This window comes from Biomphalaria glabrata, chromosome 6 (assembly GCF_947242115.1).
Source record: "Biomphalaria glabrata chromosome 6, xgBioGlab47.1, whole genome shotgun sequence".
NCBI lineage: Eukaryota > Metazoa > Mollusca > Gastropoda > Planorbidae > Biomphalaria > Biomphalaria glabrata.
Window position 1 is genome coordinate 54,352,463 of NC_074716.1, and position 25,678 is coordinate 54,378,140.

The 25,678-nt window shown below is 35.1% G+C and overlaps 1 long non-coding RNA gene across 5 annotated transcripts; it reads left to right on the forward strand.

The window, feature by feature from the left end:
- Positions 1 to 72: 72 nt before the first annotated feature.
- LOC129926765 (uncharacterized) lies at positions 73 to 24,325 on the forward strand. 5 transcript variants are annotated; one of them, XR_008778499.1, is made up of 10 exons: positions 73 to 311; positions 13,387 to 13,442; positions 13,763 to 13,980; positions 14,758 to 14,925; positions 15,706 to 15,876; positions 16,082 to 16,227; positions 17,275 to 17,363; positions 17,682 to 17,921; positions 22,959 to 23,090; positions 23,225 to 24,324. It is a non-coding gene; the product is annotated as an uncharacterized LOC129926765 (long non-coding RNA). The 5 variants fall into 5 exon arrangements; XR_008778498.1 differs by lacking the exon at positions 73 to 311 and having other exon boundaries at positions 11,973 to 13,442; positions 16,082 to 16,237; XR_008778496.1 differs by lacking the exon at positions 73 to 311 and having other exon boundaries at positions 11,974 to 13,442.
- Positions 24,326 to 25,678: the final 1,353 nt, after the last annotated feature.

A 25,678-nucleotide genomic window follows, 5' to 3' on the forward strand; every position in this document is an offset into this window, starting at 1 on the left:
ACGGGGAAAAAGTTTGACCTAGATCTACTTTTAGTGAAAGCAAACATGTACCTAGATCTAAATCTAGATACTTAATATAGAGCGGCTCATTTTGCTGTTTCAATCAATTAATTTTGTGTGTGTAGGCCTATAAATTAGCGTGCTTCTAAAAAAAATAAAAAATTAGCGTGCTTCGTATTTTGGATACTTCAAAAATATTGGATTTTTGTTGATATAGATCTAGATCTAGCCGATTCTAGCCATTATACTTTATATGCCTACCTTAATAACATGGATTTTTTGGAACAGTTTGGATTATTTAATACGCAAAGGTAAGGCACTTTTTTTTTTAAAAGAAGAAAATAGATTACCCGACAAAATGATACATGATAATCTGATGATGATACTGATAGTACTTTAATTTAGTAACATAATAAATGATAGATGAATAGATCTAAGATTCTAAGAGATGTACCATTAGTTTAGTATTACTAGTATTAGTAATATGAGTATGGCAGTGAATGTCAGTGTACACTGACTACGTTGATATGTTCCCATTCCATGTTATCATGATCAGAATACCCCTTCTTTTCTGTGTTTTTTAAAATTATAATAAACGTACCTCATTTTAACGAACAATCTAACACTTTTTTTTTAAAGCCCGTCAGCCTCTCTTAGATTGAAAGTGCATGACCCTCTCTCTCTCTGTTTTGCTCAATGGAACAATTTTTTTTTTACCTGCGCATTGTAATTTCTCCCACTCATTAAACTTTTGACTTGATTTGGAAAGATCAGTTTCATATATAATGGGCCTCCGACACATACACGCTCTCATATTTTGGGCCTGTTAATTTTAGTAGCACTTATTTAGGCCTACTTATCTGCTGCTCACCCCCACCACCAACAAAATGTTGGTCCTTCGTACACATTCCCTTTCCCATTTCTTTATTTCACTTGATATTTTGTTTTCTAAATAAAATGTTTGTTTGTAAAATGTTTTACATGTTTCGGATGTTCCTTCAGAGTTGAAGATAGTTTACTTCCTAGTCCAAACCTCCCTCAGGACGACGGAGATTGGGAGCGGATTTGAACCCTCGACCATCGATAAATCCGAACGACAGTCCAGCGCGCAAACCGCACGACCAGGCAGCCATTCAAAAAGCAATATCAATTCGGTTTTATTCATTGTAATCGTTTATTTAACCCCATTTGAATGTAGCGAAATGACAATAGATCTAGATTATTACTCAGCACTGGCTGCCTAAACATCGTTTCCATCCTTACGCAGTGTAACGCAGGATGGTTGGGAATGGAGACAGGCTGGGCTTGAACCGTGACCTCCGTGCCGCTTGAACCCGGAACCAATAAAACCAACAAAAATCTATTCTTTATCCGATAACGTTTATTACTCACAGAGTCGCCTCTTCTGTCTAGAGCAGGCATGTCAAACTCGGCGTTCGGAGGCCGCATACCACTTTGCGTGCGGCCCGCTTAGCCACCTAAAAATTATCGAAATAATGTTAAACTGTTACGCTGGAAAATAAGAGATGACAAGCTACTTGAATTGAAAAATAGTATTTGTTAAACTGAACAACGAGAGTGAGTTGCAGTGAAAGCAATTTAAGCTACGATTTGTCAAATTTAATTGCAAGCCATAGTACAACATTTAGTGAATGTGATTGTATGAAGGAGTGTCGTTAAAGCCGAAGTAATTTGTCCAGAAAAGGTGAAAGCATTCACAGAAATAGCGTTAACTAGGAACACTGTGGCAGAAAGAATAAATGACATGTCAGTCAGATTGCGTGAACAATTAAAGATTTTGAATTATTTTTATTGGCTCTCCATGAGTCATCTGATGTAACGGGTGTAGCACAGTTGGTTATATTCATAAGGCCTGTGACAGCGTAAGACGCAATCATCTTCTTTTTTGAAGTAACGTCTGTATTATATAAGATAAGACAGGAATTTTGAGATACATGAGGTGCTACTTTAGCTCTGTTCTATGCATAACACCACAACAAGCGCGGATGTTTTGAGAAATAACAGGGATTGATATGACAGTACAATTTACTTGCTAGCTAGTCTAACAACGAATGGGGCACCAAACATGAAATGAAATGGTTTCGATGCAAAGTTACTTGCAAAAAAAAAAAAAAAAGAGAGACTGGTGCTAAGTTTAAATGTCCTCATTTTCAGTGCATCATTCACCAAAAAACATTCAGCGCAAAGAAATTAAAGTTCCAACATGTCATAAGACCGGTTTCAGTCACTCTTAATTTTATTCATGCCCGTAGTTTAAATCATCGCCGATTTTCAATGTTTCTGGATGGCATGGGACACGAATTGGATTGTGTTCTCTACTACACAGAAGTCCACTGGCTCTCATGTCATAAAGTATTGAAGAGATCTTTTTTGCACTGCGTGAGGAAATTGTATAGTTTCTGAACATGAAAGGTGAACCTGTTGAACATTTTCAAACTGACTAATGGGTCACAACTGCGTGTAATCATGTGAAGTGCTTACTAGCAAAATTACGACTGTGGATAAACCAAATATGAAGAGGAAATCGTGTTCACTTCTCAACGTGTCAGGAACTAAACAGATTAAATACGGCTACAACATTTGGTAAATATGTCTTACACCTGGAATCGTTAGTAGATGCTTTCAATGACCGTTTTCGTGACTTCGTTCCGTACGAGCAAGAATTTTCGTTGTTTGTATCTCCATTTTCATTTGATTCTGAAATTGCTGCTGGTAATGTGCAACTAGAGCTGATAGAATAGCAGATTCTTTGTTGAAATCGAAGTATATAGAATTGGCTGTGCCAAACTTTTACAGTTATTTACCCTGAACGGTATGTTGAATTGCGGAAATTTGCAGCCAGAATTCTTGCTGTTTGCAAGCACTTATCTCTGTGAGCAGTTCTTTGCCATAATGAAAGCTACAAAAGCACCTCACCGTTTGAGATTATCTCATCAATATTTGTCATCAGTGATGAAATTATCAGTAAAAAAAAAAATTCAACATGACATTAATAAGCTTGTATCCTATAAAAGATGTCAAGCATCAGAACATAGAAAATAATGCGTAATCATATTTTTAATTACCAAATAGTACTACACATTTAGCTGTCTAAGGGACAGGTATGCCATTAATTATTGTATTCCATTGTATTGTTTCTAATTTACATAAAACTAGTAGGCTGTTTTGCTGTTTTGTTTTTGGCTGTGGCCCCTCAGGTCATAGTAAGTTTTATGCGGCCCATACACCTTAACGAGTTTGACATGCTTGGTCTAGAGTCTAGAGGATCTAGTCTATTCAAGTGCTATTTAAGATGTTAACTTTAGTTAGAGTATTCGGTTAAATGTGTACATAAAAGAGCGGGGGTAGATATATAGCCTAATAGAGGAAGACCACAAAGAGGTTTAGTAGCGTTGCAAGGTAGCCTACGAGTGGGCCCAGGTATAAGAATATCTTGGTTGTCACCGCCTCCCCCAATAAGACGAATGTAGTGTGTGACAAAAAAATTGAATGTATTGGTGCATTTACCAAAAGACATTTTAATGCAGTAGCAGTGTAGCCCCTTTTTTAAGATAAGGTAAGATAATTTTATTGATCCAATCAAATGTAAATGTAAATTCAGTTTGACTACAATTGACAACCTCAGCGTAACTACTTTACAAAAACAAAATGGATGAAAAATTCGAACAACATTCACTCATGAAACACATACACATTCACAACCAGCGCTTTATGAGTTTGACTTCTATGTACTTTAAAATAAGTAGGGCTAATTATATCAATTACGTTTGTTTCAATTAGGATTCCAGTAATAGTGTCTTTAAAGTCATGTTTGTACAATTTCTTAACAGAATTAAACGACTTAAAAAATGAAATGTTTCAAATGAATAAAGAAATGTTTTATGAGTTCTATTTCCCAGTATACACATTTACATTCCTAAAACACTTCTAGGTGTAAAACTATTAAACATTGCTACAAACTAGTATCTGATTCGACGTTCATTATTTTAACAGTAATTAAATCTAACATTAATCTAATAATATTTATCTGGCCTTCTTAGAAGAAATGTCAGTAACTAGTGCTTTTGTCTGTTTCTCACCAAGTGAGAATGTTTTTTGTTTGGTGTAATGCACAAATTGTAAGACAAATTTCCTTACGGATAATAAAGATTATTATTATTATTAAGCCAACCTGCTCTTTGTCATACAAATTTGTAAATAACTTTTGTTCAATTGAAATGAAACTGGGCTTTTAACGACGAAAACGTTTTGACATTTTTGATGCCCATGAAATCTGTCGCGTATTTCAGAAACAATGACATCAATAGTTCGTTTGGATACGTTGATGTTGAGAGTCTTCTCTCGAATCTTGGAATTTTTTCTTCTTGTAATTAGTGGCAGGCTCATCAAATTGTCTTTTAACCTTCTGCAATTGTGTAAAGCAGTGGTTCCCAAACTTTTTTGTCTCGTAGACCCCTTGCCAAGTTTTTTAGTTTTCGGTAGACCCCCTGAATATTTTTGAAAATTCATTAACTTCAAATGTGTTTTTCTTGCAGATGCTAGGTCATATATATACATTGATGATATTCAAATTAAAATGAAGGGGAAAAAATAATATTCATGACATGTGACTAATAAAAAAAAAAACTATTGGTGGAAATGTTTGATACTAAAATTTCCAGATTGAGATTCAATTTAGGTTTAACGTTATATCTTCTCGACTAGATAATGTTTGACTAAGTTAAATTTTGGAAAATAAGTCTAATGCATGCTACATTCATTGAATCCTCACAAGAAACACTGAGATTATGACTTGGTTTTGACAAAATTTATAGCAGCAAATTAGCCACATTAAATTTATGAAACAAGTCTGTTAAATAGACTATGTCCTTTATTTATTTATTTTTTTAATTGGATCTTTAGCACCTAAAAACTCAGAATATTGTCACAATGTTTAAGTCACACTGTTTAAGTCACACATAAGCTTTTCGACAACTATCATACTTCAGTGTGGAAGAGCCATTGATCAAAAAGTTCTTTATGGATATCTTGATTCATAACAAAACAAATAATATGATAGTAATAACACTATATTATCGGGCATGTTTAAATAGTCCAGCTTTTTTTAAAGAAGTATGTCGTTTGCAAGTAATTACATAAGAACCTTTCAGTGTCCTAACTCATCTTACCATTACACCTTTGAACTAGTTTGAACTGTATAATATTGTTTCATAGAGTAATTATTTTTATCATGATATCAGATAAAGTATTGTGTAAAACAGGTTGTAAAATGGTTGGCAAAGTCTATTTTTTGCCTATAGTGTGCATTTTTCCAGAATTTGATAAACTAAAGTATTGTAAAATGTTCACAAACCTCTTCTCTTTTGTGATGTTTAATCAAACATATTTTCTACTGTGGCTCTATTCTGAACTTACAGTATTCAAAAGTATTTCAAATCTCAATCTATTTTATCATGTTGGCGTTGTCTCAAAAGAAGTTTCAGACTTAACGCTTTCATACCGACATAACTTTAAACTATATTGCATAAAAAGCCCAAATGTATTTGCTTGTTTTACAAGGACGAAATGAAGCCTAATTTGTAATAACCAACACTGGACTTTCTGCAGTTCTTTTCAGACACGGTCATGGTAATATTACTTTCTTGTAGACACAATTACGTTAATTAATAAAAAATGTTAAAATTTTAAAATAAAATCATTCGACTAACAAGTTTACAATTCAAAGTATTACTTAAGGTACAAATCATTAGTGGGCAATGAAATTTAAAAGTCTCGACGTGCTTCAATGAGATCCACTATCGTAGACCCCCATTTACAGGCCATAGACCCCCAATTTATTTTTTCACTTCCGTAGACCCCCTGGAAGTCCTCGTAGACCCCTGGGGGTCTATATAGACCACTTTGGGAATCACTGCACTGTAAAGCAAAAAAAAAATATTAACAGCCCAGCTACTTCAGCAGCCTCTTTTTTTTTTACACTCTGAAAGTCATTTTTTAATAATTTACTTCAGTCAAGAGCCTATTGAGTTGACTATCTGATGTATGTATTTCTCGCTGCTCGCTATCCAACATTTTTGACACAACATTGATTGCTCTTACAATATTGTACTAGACAATAGGCAGAACAATATTATAGAATGTTTCTTGTTGTCCTCAAAGTGCTGCAGCTCGTTAAGTACAGTTCTTTATTTATCAAACACATCTGAAAGTCAGTTAAGATCTTTCAACTATTTGATGTGTAAGTGCTTTTTTAAATTTTATTTTAAATACAGGAAAAAAAAAAGAAAAAAATTGAGCTTAAAGAAAATTGAATAATAAGCAAAGAGGGGGCGCGACGGCTGAGTGGTTAAGCGCTTGGCTTTCTGGGTGTCACGTCACGTGTGTCCATTAACGCACGACGTGTCCAAATAATGTCAACATTGGCAAGAGTGCAATGGGTCAGAAATAAGGGGAAGTAATTATAAAGACATTTCTTAAGGCGCCACGACAAAAGGGGCGCCGACAACTGGTTCGATGACATCGAGGTAACTCCAGCTTCCCATGGCCTCAATGTTGCATGCCGGTGAAAATGTCTGTTTTGGTAGCATTTATGCGAACAACGGGTAGTGAACCTCGCCTCTCTATTGTAATAAGCCTACTTATCCATACGTGCCCCTTCTCTTCATTTGTGGAGGGGGCGGGCGGGGGGGGGGGGAGGAAGCGGGACAACAATCCAAGGTCCCTGGGATTTCGGGTGTGTATCTGAATCTCATGGAGCTCACGGTTAGCTAAACTCTTTTATTTAAAATAAACTTGGTTGGGAAGACTGCCCATTCTTTTTAAGTAAATTACCATACAAAGAGAAACTTAAGGCCATTATTTGTTACAGTGATTGATATTAATGTATGTATAGTGAATATATTCAGATGAGTTAATAAAGAGACCAACAACAGCGTTCTAAGACCAGTAGATGACATGTCCAATCACATACGAATTAACATTGGTTTGGTGGAGGTGTCGCATGCTCTCGAGTTGGCCCCGCTACGAAGTCCTTTATAAATCACAGACATTATTATCTTGAACAGTGTAGCGATGCGTTGATTGGAATCAAAATGAAAAAAAAAAAAGTAGCAGAAAATAAGTAAGATAAAAAGCAACCATTGCTGGAGATGTGTGCAAAAAAAATGTAGTAAAATTATATTTTGAAATATTGCCAATAAGAATAATCTTCGTTTAATTTGAACTTTTTAGAATGACATATAGAGACAATGTTTCATTAGCCCCTTCCTCATAATTTATAAGAATCAGAACTTTCTAAAATGCATATAGATATGTAGAATTATTTATTTTTAAATATATTTACATTTATAGGTGGCCCACTTGATTTCTTTAGGTGTCCGCGGGCCGCTTAAAAGACTCCTCGGGCCGCTTGTGGCCCGCAGATTGTAATTTGCCCACCCCTGAGCTAGTTTAATCCGACCAGATATTTTGAATAATAATCAACTGGTCCCTCACTACTGTTTAATATGTCTATTACGAATTATTCTATGACAATCGTTGACGCAACGTGGCAAAACAATAATGATTAATAACAGTCCTGTGATAGAATTATATTTTGCGCATGAGTATTAGATTATTTTACAAACGAATCAATCGTTCTATCAGCATCTCTGCTTTACATCGCCATTCAAAGAAGTAGACTCCACAACACACAGATATCAGTCTTGTTATTAATCGCTCACATTTTATGATTAATTATTACGTTTAACATTAGCATTTCGTGTTTGTTACATTGTTTTTCGCACGCCCATCTAACCGTTAGATTATGGATACATATTTGAAGCGTAAGCTGACATTTGAAGAAGAGCAAGAGTGTAATGGAAATAGTGACAGTCAGCTGAGACACGATGACGTAAGAGAGGCCATACAGCCTAGGGCAAAATGACGTAAATATGCATCTGAATATTTTCACGTTGGATTTCTACCGTACAAAGGCAACAGCCGCAATGTGTCCTGTGTCTCGGTGCGTTATCGAACGAAAGTTTGATATATCAGCAGCTTTAGAAATATACTGTTTGGCCATTCTAAGACTAAGACTAGTATAATTAGGTCGCCTGCTGTGCAGCGCCCCGGAAGTGGTCGGGGTCATCTAACACCGTAAGGCTTGTAAGAGTTGCTGAACTGACAAGACCACTGGCTTAGCGTGTTCAATCCATGACCTCCGTGTCGAAGGCGCCGTTCAATCCGGCTTAAACTAGATCAGTGGTTCCCAAACTTTTTTTGTCTCGTAGACCCCTTGCCATGTTTTCTGGTTTTCGGTAGACCCCCTGCTTAACTTATACTGCAATTTTGCAATTCACCAACAACATTTTTTATTAGTAATTTCTAACAGTTGTAAGTCGAAGGGTAAATACGTAATTTAACGCTAGTTAGTATATCTTTTATATTGATACAATTCAAATTAAAATAAACCAAAATAACAATTGATATGTATTACTGGAACCTCCAAGCATGTTGGAAACGTGTGTTATTGTTTGTCGCAGGTTCATCATCCGTTGCTACGGATATTATGTTTCATAAAGGAATTTGTTGTACTATGAAGTAGTCCTTCAAACATTAAATATTAATTAATTGGTCTTAAAGTGTCACAGAAAAAGTTTTCGTAAGGAGCAGTTTCTCGTGTATTTCATCTTTCAAGTCTGGCTCAAATACGGAACTATTTTCACAATCAGGAGAAGGGGCGAAGGTGAGAAACTGTCGTCTAAATCAGTAAGCGTTGGGCGGGAGGGTCTCATTAGCCTGGGCTTGCAACCCACCTAGCAGAAGGAAAACTGAATTCAAACTTGCCTAGCAGATATAGGCCTACCCAAACATGGGAAATGTTTCGTCAAGCCGGTGACCTTTTGGCAGTTTGCTGCACACAGCGCTACATCTTGCCAGAGCCTGCGAGGCCGCTAATCCCAAACTGTTTATCTCGTTTGCAAAGAATTACATTATAGGCTTTTAATGTTATAACTCACACCACTAATGTGCCCTTAAACTGTATTGTTGCTTGAATAAATTCAATACTATCAAATTTAGGTTTGTGTTAAAACAAGTTTTTAAAACTACTTTAACAGTAGGTAAAATCAGTGTTTTATCTTTAATGTTTTCGCTATTAGGCTATAAGTAAACAAATCTTGTAAGACGCTCACAAACCGTCATCTTCTCTCTCTGTCTCATGTTGAAGAGATATGTTGTGAGTCTATTTTGAACTTTTTCTGTGAGAATCTTTTTTTTTTCAAACCTTTATCTTTTTATCAGGGTGACATCATCTCAAATGATCCTCCAACGTAATTGGTTTCATATCATCATAAAAAGCCACTTAGGCAACCTCTTGTTTGATAAAGAAGGAATGAATCCCAATTTAAAATAGTCAACGCTGTACAATCTACATTTCTTTTTGAACATTCGGGCGTGTCAATCTTCGTGGTTTTGATTCCGTAGACTGTGGTAATGACGTTTCCAATAAGTTACACAATCAGTTGTCAACTATTTTAAGTTTCGGAAATTTTCGCTCCAGCCTTGTGTCCTTGACATCAAATGTGACAGTCAACTTTCATCGCCTTTGTGGGCAGTCTTCTTAGCCACTCAAGTGGAACCCTGCTCTTAGCATGTGTGTGTTGACCCGACGTTTTAGATTTGCAAAGAAAGTGTGTCTCTAAGGTGCAAAACATTTAACGACAATATGAAACAAAACTTTTTTAAAAAGACAGGTGTCTAGGTTTTTCTTGGTTCAGGCCGCAAGGAAAAGATTTCTAGGTTCATAAATCGGAGATTTTGGGAATTTTTATAGCAACAAGAAAATACGAGCGGCGATATTATGTGCTACCGAGCAATTCACGATAAGAGCCATTTTCCGGCGAATGGGTTAAAGTGTTTGCTGGCAGTGGGGAAAATGTGGCTTGAAGTAAGAATGCAGTTAAAACAATGACAGGGCGAGTTTGAAAAAAAAAGGGAGGGGGGGGGGAGGGTATCGCTTTAAAATTGACGAATATAGCATAGCAACTCCGCTCTTGGTATTTGTTCGCGGTATATGTCAGGATTCCGTGTAAATATTTTGGCTCACAATGACATTCCGACTAAGCTGCTTTGCTGCTAACAGCTAAACAAGAGACCTTGGAGAGGGCGTAATTTTACTGAGGCCATATGTTCCATGAGGAAGACAAAAGGATAATGTTGAATTAGTTATGAATGAATGAGGGGGCAGAAAGATTCCACTGAACATTTAATACGATGACTGTTCAAAGTGAAGAATGATCTGTAAATATTGTGACAAGAGATTGCAACACACATTCATATCATTTATAGTACAAGTGCGAGTCGTGCGTATCTCAGTAATACTATCACTTAATTAACATGGACCCGTATTACGTCGCCTGTTGGTCAAGCCTCAACATTGCTAGCTGAGCGATATTTCCACTCTGGCTCTCTGAACCAGCACCTAGCAGTTCTTGCAAACGGAATGAATTATTTACACAGCGACGAGCCGAGGCGAGCAGTTAAACAACGAAGTTCAACACCAAGCCCCAAAGACGGGAAAAAGAAGGACGTCATCAAACACACAGCAACCAAGAGGGGTCACCAAATTGCGTGCACACACACACATACACAAAATTCGTTCTCACAGAATACAGCCTACGCATCAGCGACAAAATGTAGAACTTAGCCGACATGAGGAGCCATCACTGGCGAAGACCTGCTCCAGTAAGTTCAGTCATCATAAAGATTTATATGGCTCCTAAGCTGAAAAAAGAAGATTGGCCATCAGAAATAGACCTTTTTATCTCTTGCACTTGAAATGAGATTGTAACATTTTAACTTTGAGTGTGTCCATGAAATCTGTCATTAATTAATAATTTACATGCATATGTATTTATCACATCAAATCATCATTACATTTAATTCCATTTTAATTCTGTGTGGCTCTTACTTTAACAAGCTATGCACAAGTTATGTCGTCGTGTTGAAATTGTGTAACTTAAGGTCACTATGATCCCGCGGTGGTATGTGTTGTTCACATCTGACAAAGAGAATTGCCTACTCGATATCGGACTTTTTGTTTTCACTTGCAATAACGTTTTGGTCTTAGCTTAGGTTACTACAATCGAGTTGTTCCATTGCAAGTCAAAAGTCTAGGTCAGTGATCAATGCTGGGGGTGAAAATAAAAGTGGGTTCCAGAGAGAGAGAGAGAAGAAAGGAAAGAGAATGATAGCGATCCGTTCCGGTTCAGTGTAACACAGTGATGCCCAAAATACGGCCCGCGGGCCAGATTCGGCCCGCGACCTGGTTCCATCCGGCCCGCCGAAAAGTCGACATAAAGTGCAGAAATGTATCTTTACCTACACTATGGCCCTCACTTTTTATCTGATTGGTTGCTATCATGTCAATTGTTCTTTTATGAAATGGGACTCTGTATGTAAAATCTACCAGAAAAGGTGAACTTCCCTTTTTTTTTTTTTCGGAACATGATAATACGCTTACATATTTGTTTTATACAAAAAGTTTAGCTATTTAAACTAACACCATAAAGTCGGCATTATGAAACAAATATTCCGGCATTCTTGTTAAAAAAAAAAAAGGGATAAACTTCAAATGTGCTATAGATGAATGTAAGTACTAGATACACTGGTTTCTAATCAAATAGTTTCAGGTCAATTTCATTTCTTTTTTTACTTTTTTTTGTGGCCCGCGACGCGAGTGTCGGAAATAAAATGGCCCGCAGGTCGAATTAGGTTGGGCATCACTGGTGTAACAGATACTGGTATTGACTGCCAAAAATAGGTGGATGGTTGAAATGCGTCCAGTTTATTAGAAGTTTAAAAGGAGAGAATGTTCCGGCATAACTAGACAGTCACAGGTCGGTGTGTAATACTAGTTAAAAGATATTTACACTAATTAATTATTGCATAGGCTAACCAACTATAAGCCTGTAGAATGAACGTTTTCAATGATATGTTTTTGGAAAGTAATATTGTCTCCTAAATTACGTGGCATTGTTGTGTCCTAGTTGAGTTAGAGAGTATGTTAGCTTTGGTAGATTATATTGTGTATTGTTTTTAGCGACGGTTAAAGGAGTGACAGTGACGTAGTCAGACAGACGAATAACGCAGGAGAATAGGCGAACAAGGAAGAACGATGTGGCGATAGCTTAGAACATGGTTGATTAGAATTAGTGATATTTAAATAACGACGGATAAGTAGACAAGACAGGCATCCCAAGTGTTAATGAATGCATCATTTATAGTAGTAGAAAGTCTTGAGTACGTTCATCTTATTAATTGTAATGTTCTTTGGCTAATGTACAATAGTTGATGAAATAGTAGTGGATTTGCATAACACCCAAGATACTAGCCAGAACAGCATGTGTGGATTCGGAGGAGTCTCTATCTAAGGGGAGGAGGACCACCACTAGGGAGCAAAATATCGATATTTAAAATTAAAAAATCGAACTTTTTTTTATTTCATTATTTGAAAGTTTATCCATTTATCTACAAGTTTTGAACATTGAAATATGTAATTTTTAACTTTAAATATTGTTTTTAGTCATTTTTCTAGGGCATGTATAATGTTTATTTCATCTAATTCCGAATCTACATGTAAATAATACCCTTGGTAACGCATCGAATACTTTTGAGTAGTCATATTCGACATAGGCATATTTGGCATCAATGAAACCGTCGTTTCCTACACTTTCCTAAAATAACCGTATCTCCGAAATAATATAAATAGCGTTTCGGCTTTGAACGGAAACCCGTGGTCACCGAGAGTGTAAAATATATTTATTTATAGATTCTAGTATCTTATTATTTCCGACAAAATGATTGGTCGGCATTGGGCTTCCGCCCCTATCGACATTAGTTTGAACATAAACAAAACATGGTTGTTTACGTTTCATTGATGATATAGTTTTAGATGCTCTACCTGTCGACTTATTATTCAACTTCTAAATCTAGATCTAGCATGAAAACTAAAAAGAATAGACCTTAGTCTAGATTCCTCATTCTAGATCTAGACATTATAAGACTATTAGCCGGCAGGCTAGGCTGAGCCTGAGATGAGGCCCTATCGACATCGCTATTATTGATAATTTGATTATTCATTCATATTCCCATCAACTAGATCTAGGTCTAGATCTAAACAAAAACATCCTTACCACAAGATAACTGGTGCCTCTCAATCAAGTAGGCCTAAAGCCTATCAAAGCTTGCAATTATATAAGATAAGGACAAATACACATGTGATCTAGATCTAGCTGGATTATCAACAGTTTCACTACTACAAGATCTGATCTAGACTTAGACCTAGACTAGATAATAACTAATACTAATTTTCTTCTCTACAAGTTCTAGTCTAGTTACCACTTTGACATTCACTTTGGAAACAAGACTCAACTACCCAGGTAAAATAATTTTTATTATTGAAATAGATCTAGATCTAACTATTCTAACTTTCGATATAAATGTTATCACTATTGTAGAAAAAACAAACATCAACAATGGATCTATTTTTTTTTTTACTGTACATAGGGCTGGGCTAATTCTAGACTATATTATACAATACACTACTTAAATTTCTGGATATAGAAAAATAAAAAAAGAAATCACATTGTATTTCTTTGATATTATTAAAACTAACTTATATATTTTTATTTAGAAAAACTATTTAAAAAAAAATAATTCAGCTGACTTTACAATCTTTTTTTTTATTTTTATTTTAAAGGTTCTTCGGCATTGATGCAATCAACTGAAATTTTATGGAAAAGATCAGGGCAGAAGTTTACACAGAGATAAACAACCTTGTCTGATGGAAACACCAGGTTGTTTTTGAGAGTTTTATTAACAGATCTGAGCCCAGGTATTGTCGTAAAACAGAACAATTCGTCGGCCTTACAGTTTTCGAACTACTTGGTTCTCTCCGCAGCCATGTTTTATTCTGAAGTAAGGATAGTTAGAATCGATTTACCTTGCGTTTAATGTTTTCAAACCCAATTCAATACTTAAATGATCCAGCGATAAACACAAAAATAAATGACTTGTTCGAATAGAATAGCGACTTACATTTAAGTATTATCCTTGAATAAATAAAACACAATGATGATAATAATCCACCATAGCTGGGCCTGTCTTAGATAAGTAGAGTCCCTAGGCGATGTGATTTGGTGGCCCCAAATAAAATAGAGGCTAGTCTCAAACTAAACTTTCCAAAGACAGAGAGATATTACTTTCTTTAGTCTAGTCTTGTAATCGTTCTCATCTCTTAAATGATTTCCACTACCGGTAGCCTACTTCCACCACACCTTGGCCTTTGATGATAAGTTATCAGCGCCATGGTCATAATTATTCTAATCGTTCTCCTCTCTCAAAAGATTTCCACTACTTCCACCACACTTTTGCCTTTGATCATTATGTCATGTATATCCCTTACAACCACAAGAAACCCTGTAGCTAAGTACACTCCCAGCTGTACAACTCATCAAGAATGTGAAGTGGAAGAGGAAACACTATAAACACATTTATAACATGTCAAAAAAATATTTAAAAGCATTTAAAATAATCATATTTATATATTAGATGAAATGAGGGCTTAAAGCCAAAGCCTTAACTGCACAATTAAACAATGAATAACAAAAAAATATTTAATTAGGGATGAAATTATCGGTCACCATTTTTTGTACCGGTATGTTATTCATTATTTATTATTTCTTTATGTTGCAGATTCCTTAAATAAGCCAACATGTGAGATAAATGGTTGAAGCAATGAAAAGAGGGAAAGGATGGACCCCTGATGGGTATGACTTTGTGGACAGCACACATTTTATTGATGCAAACTTTGATGATATAATGAAAAATCTGAAACCCTCAGCTATTCCTACAATATTTCAGGTGATACTTAATGTAGAAAATGTTAATTTTAGACTTCTATGTGAGTTTGAATTGGTTTTACATTTAACTATTTTAAAAAAATGACTGCTCATGTATCCCAGTATAGTATTTGAAGCAAAGTAGAAATAACAGCAAGTATTTTCAGTATTGTCTAAGTAAATGTTTGACTAGTATAATGAAATAACAACTGACATGAACTGATCTAAACTGACTTTAACTTACAACTGAGTTACTTTTACCTATCCCTTAGTTTGTAAGACCGATGGGGCACCATGCATGCAAGATTTGTCAATCATCTTTCTCCATTCCTCTCTGTCTTTTGCCTTAGTTAGAGCCTCTTTCAATGGAAGTACCGTCCATTCTTTTATGTTGTCCTCCCATCGCTTTCTCTGTCTGCCTCTTCTTCTTTTTCCTGGTACTGTTCTCTGGTCTTTGCAAACCCCTAAGAGGCATTCAATATGGTAAATCAAAATGCACTGTTAGATTTAATATATTATTGTACTTATGTATATTTTATACATTTAGTGATATTGATATTCATATCTTGGACTTCAACTAAACAACAAAATGAATTCCAATTGTATATGTGATATTTTATTTTTTGTCATATTTTCATTATTAATTAAATCACTATCTGTAATTTTTCTGTCAATGCTATAGAATTAGAGATATACTTATGGTATCTGAATGAAAGCTTGCTTATCTAATTTAAATATATACTCCAGAATTTACTGTTATGCCTGAAAGGATTTTGTATTGCTAACAATTATTATTTTTCAGTGTCATAATGATGCAGCTTCCTGGCCAGTTAAAAAGAAGGAAAAATAAAGTCTTAAGGTGAAAGAAGAAATTGTACAATTCAAAGAGACTTCTGATATATTATAAAAAGAAAGTTCAATGTTTATGAGAGGAGTTATAGAAAAGCCAACCTCACCTAAAACAGTTATGATGGTAAATGTAAAATTTACTCGATAGTTTAGTGATAAGAATATATAATAATTAGCATAACAATCATTGATAAATTATTCATGTCCATGTGGCACTCTTTTTATTTGTTTGGCAATAGTTATAGATAACATTTAGATCAACTGGTCTAAGATGGATTCCAATTTAACATTTAATATATGATTTTTAAAAATATATTTATGCTTTTCAGATTTATCTTTACATCTGTTTGAGGAGCCTACAGGAAATGCAAATTATACAGATGAAAAAATATCCTTCACAATAACATTGCACTTTTACTGTCCTAATGTGTATGAGTTCCTTTCTACCATGTTTAACTTGCCTTCAACCAGAAAAGTAAGAAGATGTATGTGTTGCTCATTAGTATTTGTCTTTTATAATTCTATGATATAATTGGATGATCACCAGGGATGAACAAATGCATGTTGTGATGGATCACCTGGGATGAACAAATGCATGCTGTAATGAATCACCAGGGATGAACAAATGTATGCTGTGATGAATCACCAGGGATGAACATATACTTGTCTAGAATCTCTTGAAACTTGAGGCTCTAGGAAATTATAATAATTATAAGAAGAATTACAATATTAGAGCAAAGGTTTATTTTAGCTCATATTATTAAAAAAGTAAGTTCCCCTTTCAGACCATGATGTCTATAGTGCAAATGATGTAAAGGTCATCTGTTTCTGTGGCCTATGGTTAGCTAAAGTCATGTGACCAGCACAATAGCCGTCATTACTTTTCCCCAACTAATGTCAGATACGCATTAGATCTGGGTTGACTAAGAGGGGCCTTAAAGATCCTGAAAGTAAAAATTTCAGTCTTCTAGGATTTGAACCTGGGACCTGTGTTCATAAGCCAAGTGCTTTACCACTCCCCACTGTGCCTCTCATATTATTAGTTAGGCTTTAAAAATTTCTTCATTGGAACTGAAAACTTGGTGATTCAAAGATATAACTATACTTGTTTACTTGTTTAATTAGTTAATTAAAGTGTTTCAATTTCACTTTGTTTATTATCTTCTGTAGATTATTCATTATTGAGTAGGTCTATTTAGGAAAAAAATCCACTAGATTCAACCAATTCAGTGAAGCATTTCATGACACTTTTAGCTATTAAACAAATCAACTTACTTGCACCTGGTTAGAAACAGAAGTAGGCCACCAATTTCCTTCATATTGCATGAAGGGCTAAGGATTCTTGGCCAAGGCATAATATTTTAATCATGATGATATGAAGGATTTGAACACAGGTTATTATAATAACAACATTAGTGTAAGTCAAGTTTACTATAGCCAACTTAATGAAATTATGCGAAAAGTATCTTAATCTAGTTATTATTCCATAGGATGTTGGCAAGTTTACCTTCATCTATTTCAGTCATGATTGCCTTTATATGTGGACAAATAAGCCTATACAGTATTTCCAAGAATGAGAACTTTGCAGGGTAGAGTCATTTGACTTACAAGGTGAAGGTTTTTTATATTTAATTTATGGATGTTTTTTTTGCAAAGCAAAATAACTTCAGGTTGTATAGACATACTCAAAAGAAAGAAATTTTTTCTGCAAGTGACCTTAAAACTTAAAATAAATAAATTATGGCTTTTATTGGTAGTGTTTTAAGTTGAATACTTTGAAAGCTGATCACTAGTTAAGATGTTTAAGTTTACAAGATGATATATTAAATTAGCTAGATGATATTAAATTTACTAGATTTTACAGGAATTAATTTATTCCCAAATGTACTTAAAAATATTTTATTTACTGACCAAAGACTTTTTTTTCAGCCTCTTAGAGACCACTGGGACATTGTTCTGGGCTGCCTTTGGTATGGGGAACTCTCAGGCACCAGCTATTTAAGAAGAAGCAAATAGCAGTCAGGTTAATGGTGACTCAGAGATAACAGACAGTGTGCTGCTGAAAGTCATTGAGGTGGTTGGCTACGTTTTGTATGGAGTTTACATTCTTGATGCTGTCGTGGTCCTGATCAACTTGTTCATTGCTATGATGAATTTGAAGACATTTAGGTTTGTTTCATGTTATGTTAATCATTAAGTTAAAACTATTTATATATCCCATTTCATTCAAATACTCTTTACCTATCAATTCATCGGAGAGGACCTTTTTGTAGTTTGTTTTACATGTTAATTCAGGTTTGATGATTATTACATCCTAGTCCAAACCTCCTGCAGGAGGCAGGGTTTGAACATATCAGTAGGACAGTATAGAGTGTATGCTTCATTAATAGAAAATCATCCAAAGTTGTGGGGTGAAAGTCTCTGATGATTAAATATAACATCATCTATCTATTTCCTTTAGAAGTGTTCAGTGCATTTATGAAAAAAAAAAGATTCCTCTGAACCTTTGCACTGTTATCAGCAGTAGAAATCTTGGCTAGCTTGGACATGTTCATGGAATGCCACAAGGTTGACTTCCTCAAGACATTTTGTATGGTGATCAATTAGAAGTCAGGAGAGCCTTGGGTCACCCTTTACTTCTAACTATCTCAACATTTCAGCACTACTTCTAACTATCTCAACATTTCAGCACTACTTCTAACTATCTCAACATCTCAGCACTATTTCTAACTATCTCAACATGCCAACTTTGGATGAAGGAATGATTCCTTGGCAAGGCTGATTTGTTACAAAGCAATATATAAAAATCCAAACCTATCAAATTGGTAATGAAAACTATGGCTTATGAAGCAAATAATAATAATGGCAATGTCATTGCTATATCAGCATAGAAATTCAACACAGGCAAAACAAAGAATGTGATTCCAGAATTGATATGTCGTTCTTAGTTTTGTTCTAAGGCTGTTAGCCACTTGATAAACAAAAATAATATTGTGTACATGGACAGATTTTATAACAGTCCAACTGTTTGACACTTTAGCCAATGATTATGGAATATTTGCTGATGGAACTGCAATGGCTTTAAAAAACTGACAAAGTTGAAGAAAAAGCAGAGAAGTCAATATGAATTGATCTATCATGGCAATAGAGTAAGTCTTATTCTGGATGGAGAAATGACCCATTCATCTGTTCACACCACAATCCAGGCAATATTCTTATTCCATATGCTAGGCCAAATTCCTACAAGTGCTCTTTCTTCCCTAGTTTGAATATAGAATGGGCTGCCTGAATCAGCCAGGAAAACCAGTGACTTAGCAGAGTTTAATTCACTAATTAACATGCATGACTAGATTGACACATGAAATGCATAGAACATAATTATATTCTTTTTTGAAGCAACATCAGTAATCTATAAGATATGAGGCCTTGTTAGGATGGACCAAAGAGCCATTCATTTTAGTTTTTCATCCAACACAAATGGGGACCCTAAAAAAAGAAGAACTAAAGATGGAATATCTGTGGATGTGCTAAAACCATTGCTCTGTATTGACTTCACCAAATACATGGTTTTGATGTCAACAACCAGGTTTGCAAAAATGGCTCTTTCATCCTTTTCAAAAGAAAAGATAAACTGGGTACTTTATATTTATAAACAACAAAAAAATTGAAACATATTTGGAAAATTGGTAGGCCAGTGATTCCACTTTCACATGGATAAGCAGTTGTGGAAAAATGATTTTCTATTAAGAACTAGAGAATTGCAACTTGGCAGAGAAAACACTGGACTCGGAGAATCGTCATAGACAGCTTTTGAGGATTCTCAAAACTTAGTGACTTTGTTATTAGACCAAAAAGTTTTATTCTGCTGGAAATGTTCATGGAAGATGTACTCTGTATTTGATGAGCCTAGAAAGAAATGTGAATAAGACCAAAGGGGAGTAAAGAGAACCAACAGTAGAGATGATGCAGTGATGCAACTGAACAATAGATAATGAGTCCTCTATTTATGAACCCTCAACTCAAAAAAAACATTATTAAGAAACTAGAATACACAAGATAGAGCAGTGAGATTCCGAACTAACAAATATTCACATTTGATTATAGTTAGACTTCTAGTAAAATTATTAAATTTAGAGATCCTTCAGGACAGAAGACTTCAAAAGTAAAGTAGCAATTATACAAAAAACATTAAACTATAAACTTCAAATACAAAAACAAAACTTAAAAAAATACTTAGAAAGACACAAAGATAAAGGAACATTCCTCATCCCATATGCGAGAAGAAATTTATACTCCTTCTGCCCTAGTGCTATTAGAGCATGTAATGGGTTGCCTGAGTCAGCTAGAAAAAACATGTGAATTGGCAGAGTTTAAGTCATTGATTAACTTGCATGACTAGATTGACCCTTGAGACACCCATAGGATGTAATAATCTTGGATAAGAAGATGAGATACTGCAAAAAGATGGCAATAGACTGGGGGCTGTGAAAGCTCTTAGTTTATTTCATTTGCCAATGAACAGTCTAAGAAAGAGTGAAGGAGTCCAAATCAGTGGAAACACAGTCTGAATTAAAAAACATGGGTTTAATTGTTTAGATTGGTTTATATTTGTATCAAACTGGTTGTTATTATTTTGATTTTGTTGAATTTTCTGTTTTAACTTGATGATTTCTCACTTTGATATTGTCTGTAATATTCTTCACCTATCTCTTAGTATGTTGGGGCATCTTACAAGATTTGTAGATCTTCTTTTGGGGTGTTATTCAGGAAGTCTAACTTGCATCTGGTCACAGCTAGGTCCAAGGTTTGAGTCCTCCTTAAGACTTATCTATGTATTACTACAGTTTCTTCACCTTCTTCTCTCTGGGTGCTGCTATTATGTTTGATGTCATGTTTATTTCATCAATAGTCAAAGTAAGAAGTATTTGGGCCTGATAATGATTAGTTCTATATACCTACTATTACTTAGTCATAGTAAAAAGTATTTGTACTTAATAGTGTTCAGTTTTGTTTCACAAATAGTGTTTAGTTTTGTTTCACTTTCAAATAGAATAGTTACTTATTCAAATTCATTTGTTAAGGTATGAAAGAGTTGAAAAAAACATGTAAATCTTTTTTTTTTAATGCTTTTGATATAGTGCATAGTTCATGCTTAGAGCATACTTATTTTGCTATGGCCCAATCTCCTTTTGTTGACTATTGGGAACACATGGGAGGTTTACATGCTGTCTTTGGGCTTTCAGAAAACAACTCTGCTCGAGTCAGGAATCAAAATCGAGCCCCCATGGTAAGTGGCTAAGCTGTAGCCAAGCAGTGTAGGCCCGCCTCTCAGCCACACTTGCCACAAATTTTGTGAATGAAAATGGGAAAATGGAACCTGCATCTGACAATGTTATTATAGAAACTCTTTTAGAAAATACTTTTTACTATGACTATGGGTGGCTGCCTGGATGTGCAGAATGCACGCTGGACTGTTGTTTGGACTTGTTGATGGTCCTGGATTCATACCTTGCCCTTCCCTATCGTCCTCTGAGATGTTTGGATGAGGAAATAAATTATCTTCAACTTTGAAGGAACATTTGAAACATGTAAAACATTTTACAAACTATCATCTCTATTTTAAAAATGGCCTCGTTCTTAAATAGGGCACTTGCTAACATTGGATACTGAAGAAGTTACAGTGCTACTACTGCAGCCTTGAGTTCAAATCACAGTATAGAATGCAATTTTTATTTAGGGCTTCAGGATGTTTCCAACCATGAGTTATGGATACATGGATGGCTGTCTGGTCGTGCGGTTTGCGCGCTGAACTGTCGTTCGGATTTGTCGATGGTTCAAACCCTGCCCACTCCCATCCCCTGTCGTCCTGCGGGAGGTTTGGACTAGGAAGTAAACTATCTTCAACTCTGAAGGAACATCCAAAACAATGTAAAACATTTTACAAAAACATTAACATCATTTTGGGATATTATCTTTCCTGAACAAAAAATCCTTATTCTGTTAATTTTTTACTGTTTGGCTTAAAAGTTTTTAGGATAAGAAGAGCTGAGTCTGAATCTGGGACTATCAAGTTGACCACCATTTCTGAAAGTTAATTTAATTTTGTATTTAACTTACATTGTGATACCATGCAGTGTTAACTTGATGTGAATAGAACTGATGTAGGTCAGTGAGTTCAGCAATACAAACTTAACCAGCAGAAATAACTGGAATATAATGGCAAAGTTCCCCTTTCAGACCTTGCGATCTACAGTGTCAAGGCTCTTTTTCTTCTCTAATATATGTATGTGTACTTCAATGCTGATTACTAAATGTACCCAATTCCTGGCAATACCTTAACGACACATATAACGACAGAATAAAGTGTTGAGGAGATGGAGTGTTGAGGAGATGGAGCATTGAGGAGATGGAGCATTGAGGAGATGGAGTGTTGAGGAGATAGAACGTTGAGGAGATGGAGCGTTGAGGAGATGGAGCATTGAGGAGATGGAGCGTTGAGGAGATGAAGTGTTGAGGAGATGGAGCGTTGAGGAGATGGAGCGTTGAGGAGATAGAGCGTTGAGGAGATGGAGTGTTGAGGAGATGGAGCGTTGAGGAGATGGAGTGTTGAGGAGATAGAGCGTTGAGGAGATGGAGCGTTGAGGAGATGGAGCGTTGAGGAGATGGAGTGTTGAGAGATGGAGTGTTGAGGAGATGGAGTGTTGAGATGGAGTGTTGAGGAGATGAAGTATTTACAGGAACAGGAAACTTGTTCTACTCTAAAGTCACTAAAAGAAAGCCTTTACATTTATTTTGTTTAGTTTTGTAATTATTTTTTCTCTTTTGTTAAAAAAATTTGAACAGAATTTTTTAAATACTCATTTGGGAATCAACAGTGAAATTTGGTGAAATTTATTAACCGGCATATAGGATAATTGATTCATACTATATGATATCTATCTTGTAATTTTGCTTTCCTCTGCTATGCTGTTTTTTTTATTTACACATTTTATCTTATATTGTTGATCTATATTATCTTGTTTAAGATCTATCTGATCTAATTTGTGATCTATCTTGTTTGAGATCTAAATGATCTAATTTTTGATCTATATTATCTTTTTATGAGATCATTATTTTCATATTTGAGATCTCTCTTAGCTTTTGCAAATAGAATTTCAAGAGGTGATGATATTTATATTAAGCCCTTCTTGCATTTATTTCTTCCAGAATGTCCGAAAGATTAGTCAGCTAAGGAGCCTAAAATGTTAGCCTGTTTACAAATATGAGATCTTCCTTGACTACACAAGTACCTTACAAAAGAAGGCTACTCACTTGTGTTTGGATATGTCAGCTGTTTTGGTAATAAATCAAGTGTTGTTTTTTCTACTATCTCTAATGTTTGTAGGTTCTAAAGTTAGAAAGTGTTGTTGTTTTTGAATGCCACATTGCCTGTCAAGTCTGTTTAGTTTTTATTTATTCTTTTTTTTATACAGTCCCTGTGGCCCTTTTCAAGCATGACAGATACTATTCTAAGCAGCTTTTTTCTCTGGAAATTATTCAACCACAGAAGCTGTGAGGGATATCTGAAATCCATTGCTTACTTGTCTAGAAAGACTTCCATCGATTGAGTGATAAAAGATTAAGTGTACACAACTTTTAGTAGTCACCACATAACACTTAACATTTTGCTGCTCAAGACAATACTGTTCATGAATGGTTTATTTTTCTTTATGCTGAGAGTGTCCAAGAAAGATAAGGTCAAAGGTTTATTGGACAAACAATAAACTTTGTCTTTGAATCTGAAATTGTAGAACTTGTAGAGAAAAAAAACAACTTAGTGTTGTTGTTTTTTAATTTACCAGGTGCCTACTATTCATTTACTTTGACCGTTGACTTTAAGTTAGAAATTAAGGAAAGATTTCTTTGAGCTATATTTGTCAATGACCTTAGGCATTAAGAGAGTTGACACCTCATTTTACTTTTCAACAAGATGATGTCTTAAAGAAATTAAGAGCTTTTGATGGAATTCTGTGGTTGAATAACATAAGGAATAATTACTGAATTCCATCAAAATCATTGCAATTTGAACATTGTTGGTAGTGTCAATGTTATTAAGTTTTTTAGTTCTTGGTGTTACTATATTATTCATTTTCTAGTGACCAGGCAGTGTTTTATACCATGAATGAATATCTGTTGTAAGAGGTTTAAGGTATACAACTCGATGAATAATATCTTTGACAATAAAATATTTTGATCAAGTTTATATTTTTGGAACAGAATATGCTAATGTGTTAAATGTACATTTTTCTTTTTTTTGTGGAATAACAACTGATATTTAGTTTTATCCCTTTGTATCTTTCTACAGTAGATGCACTGTCATACTAAATAGAAATTTTTAAAAATTATAATAACTTCTAATCAAATTGTCTCCCTTTTAAAATCAAATATCTAAATGAATCATGCTACTTTGATTCTACACAATCTACAGGACTACCAATGTACATTAGTTTTGAACAAAAAGTTGCTAACTTTAAATAATTGAATAACTCATTTTGATATTTATGTATACCTTGTAATAAAAGTGGCATTCATTTTACAATTTCATTTTTTTTTTCTTTTTTTTTTTTCAAATTACTTTGTATTGCCTATATGGGGAAATGGTATTTCTGGTGTTTCTTTGCTCAGCAAAAACAAATCAGGATTTGAACTCAAGCCCCCTTGACAGTGGTTTGTGCCAGATATCCAGCATTTCATGCAGTTTGTATGCCAAATTTGATACAGTGCCCCAATGCAGGTAGAAAGAGGAAACCTTGCCTCATTAATGTTTGCTGCTCCAGACTTGCTTCTCTCTATCTCAACTGATCTAGGAAGCACTACAGCTGGGTTTCAGTCCACTGCATTGGCTAGAGAGGATTTCAGTCTCTCAGGCTGCAACTTAAATGAAGTCTGATGTGATTTTATTCTTTAAAAGTTGTATGGATGTCTTTAAGCTACATAACTTATCCTAGTCCAATGTGTTGATTGACATAGTTACCAGGTACTGGTACTAAAAAAATTGCCGCTTTTATCCTCCCCTTCCAGCAACCCTTAGATCTAGTTTTTATAAATTTCTAGTAGTTTAATAGTGCTTTTCCATATGTCATTAAAAAGTTATGTTAAAAGTTAACAGGTTTCTTTAGCTAATTGCTTTGTAACAATATTTGTTTTTGAGCAAATTTTTAGCAAATCTCACTTTGATCTGATTCTGATGGATCATCTCATTTTCCAAACATTAGCTATGAATCATTTTCCTGACATTAGTTGTGGTTGCAATGATGTCACCCACACAGCTATATATTTGAAGGAATGGAATATGCCAATACAGTTTGGGATCAATGGCATGGTAGGCTCTGCCTGGGAGTAGCACTGTATGCTGCTAACTGAATGGTTGACTCCTGATTTTTGCTCAAAAGGCTTTCCCATGTTGGTTTTAGCTGCAGACTTTGCAATCTGTAGGGCAGATGATATAAAGGTCATCTGTTTTTGCGTCCCATGGTCGGCACTATGACCAACTGTCTTTACCTTTCCCTAAGAAATGCCAGGAACCCATTAGAACCAGGTGTACTCAAAGGTGCCTAATAGTCCTAAAATTAAAAATCCCAGTCTTCAAACCCTGGACCCATGTTTGGAAGCCAAGTATTTCACCGCTCAGTCACCTCACCTCCAAGTGAATTATATAGAAGCTTTTCACTGTTTGCTCAACTTTCATTCTACAACTAAAGCAAGGTAATTATGTATTGTTAGGGACAGGGGTGGTCTCAATGCTGTCTGGAATGATTCAAGAGAATATTAGTATTATGTTAGCATGGCAGGGCCCCCAGGTCATGTCTAGCCTGCACTAACAAGAAGTTACAGTTGCCAGAAGGTCAACTGGGTGGGTTGTATCTGTGCACCTCAGTCTGTGACCA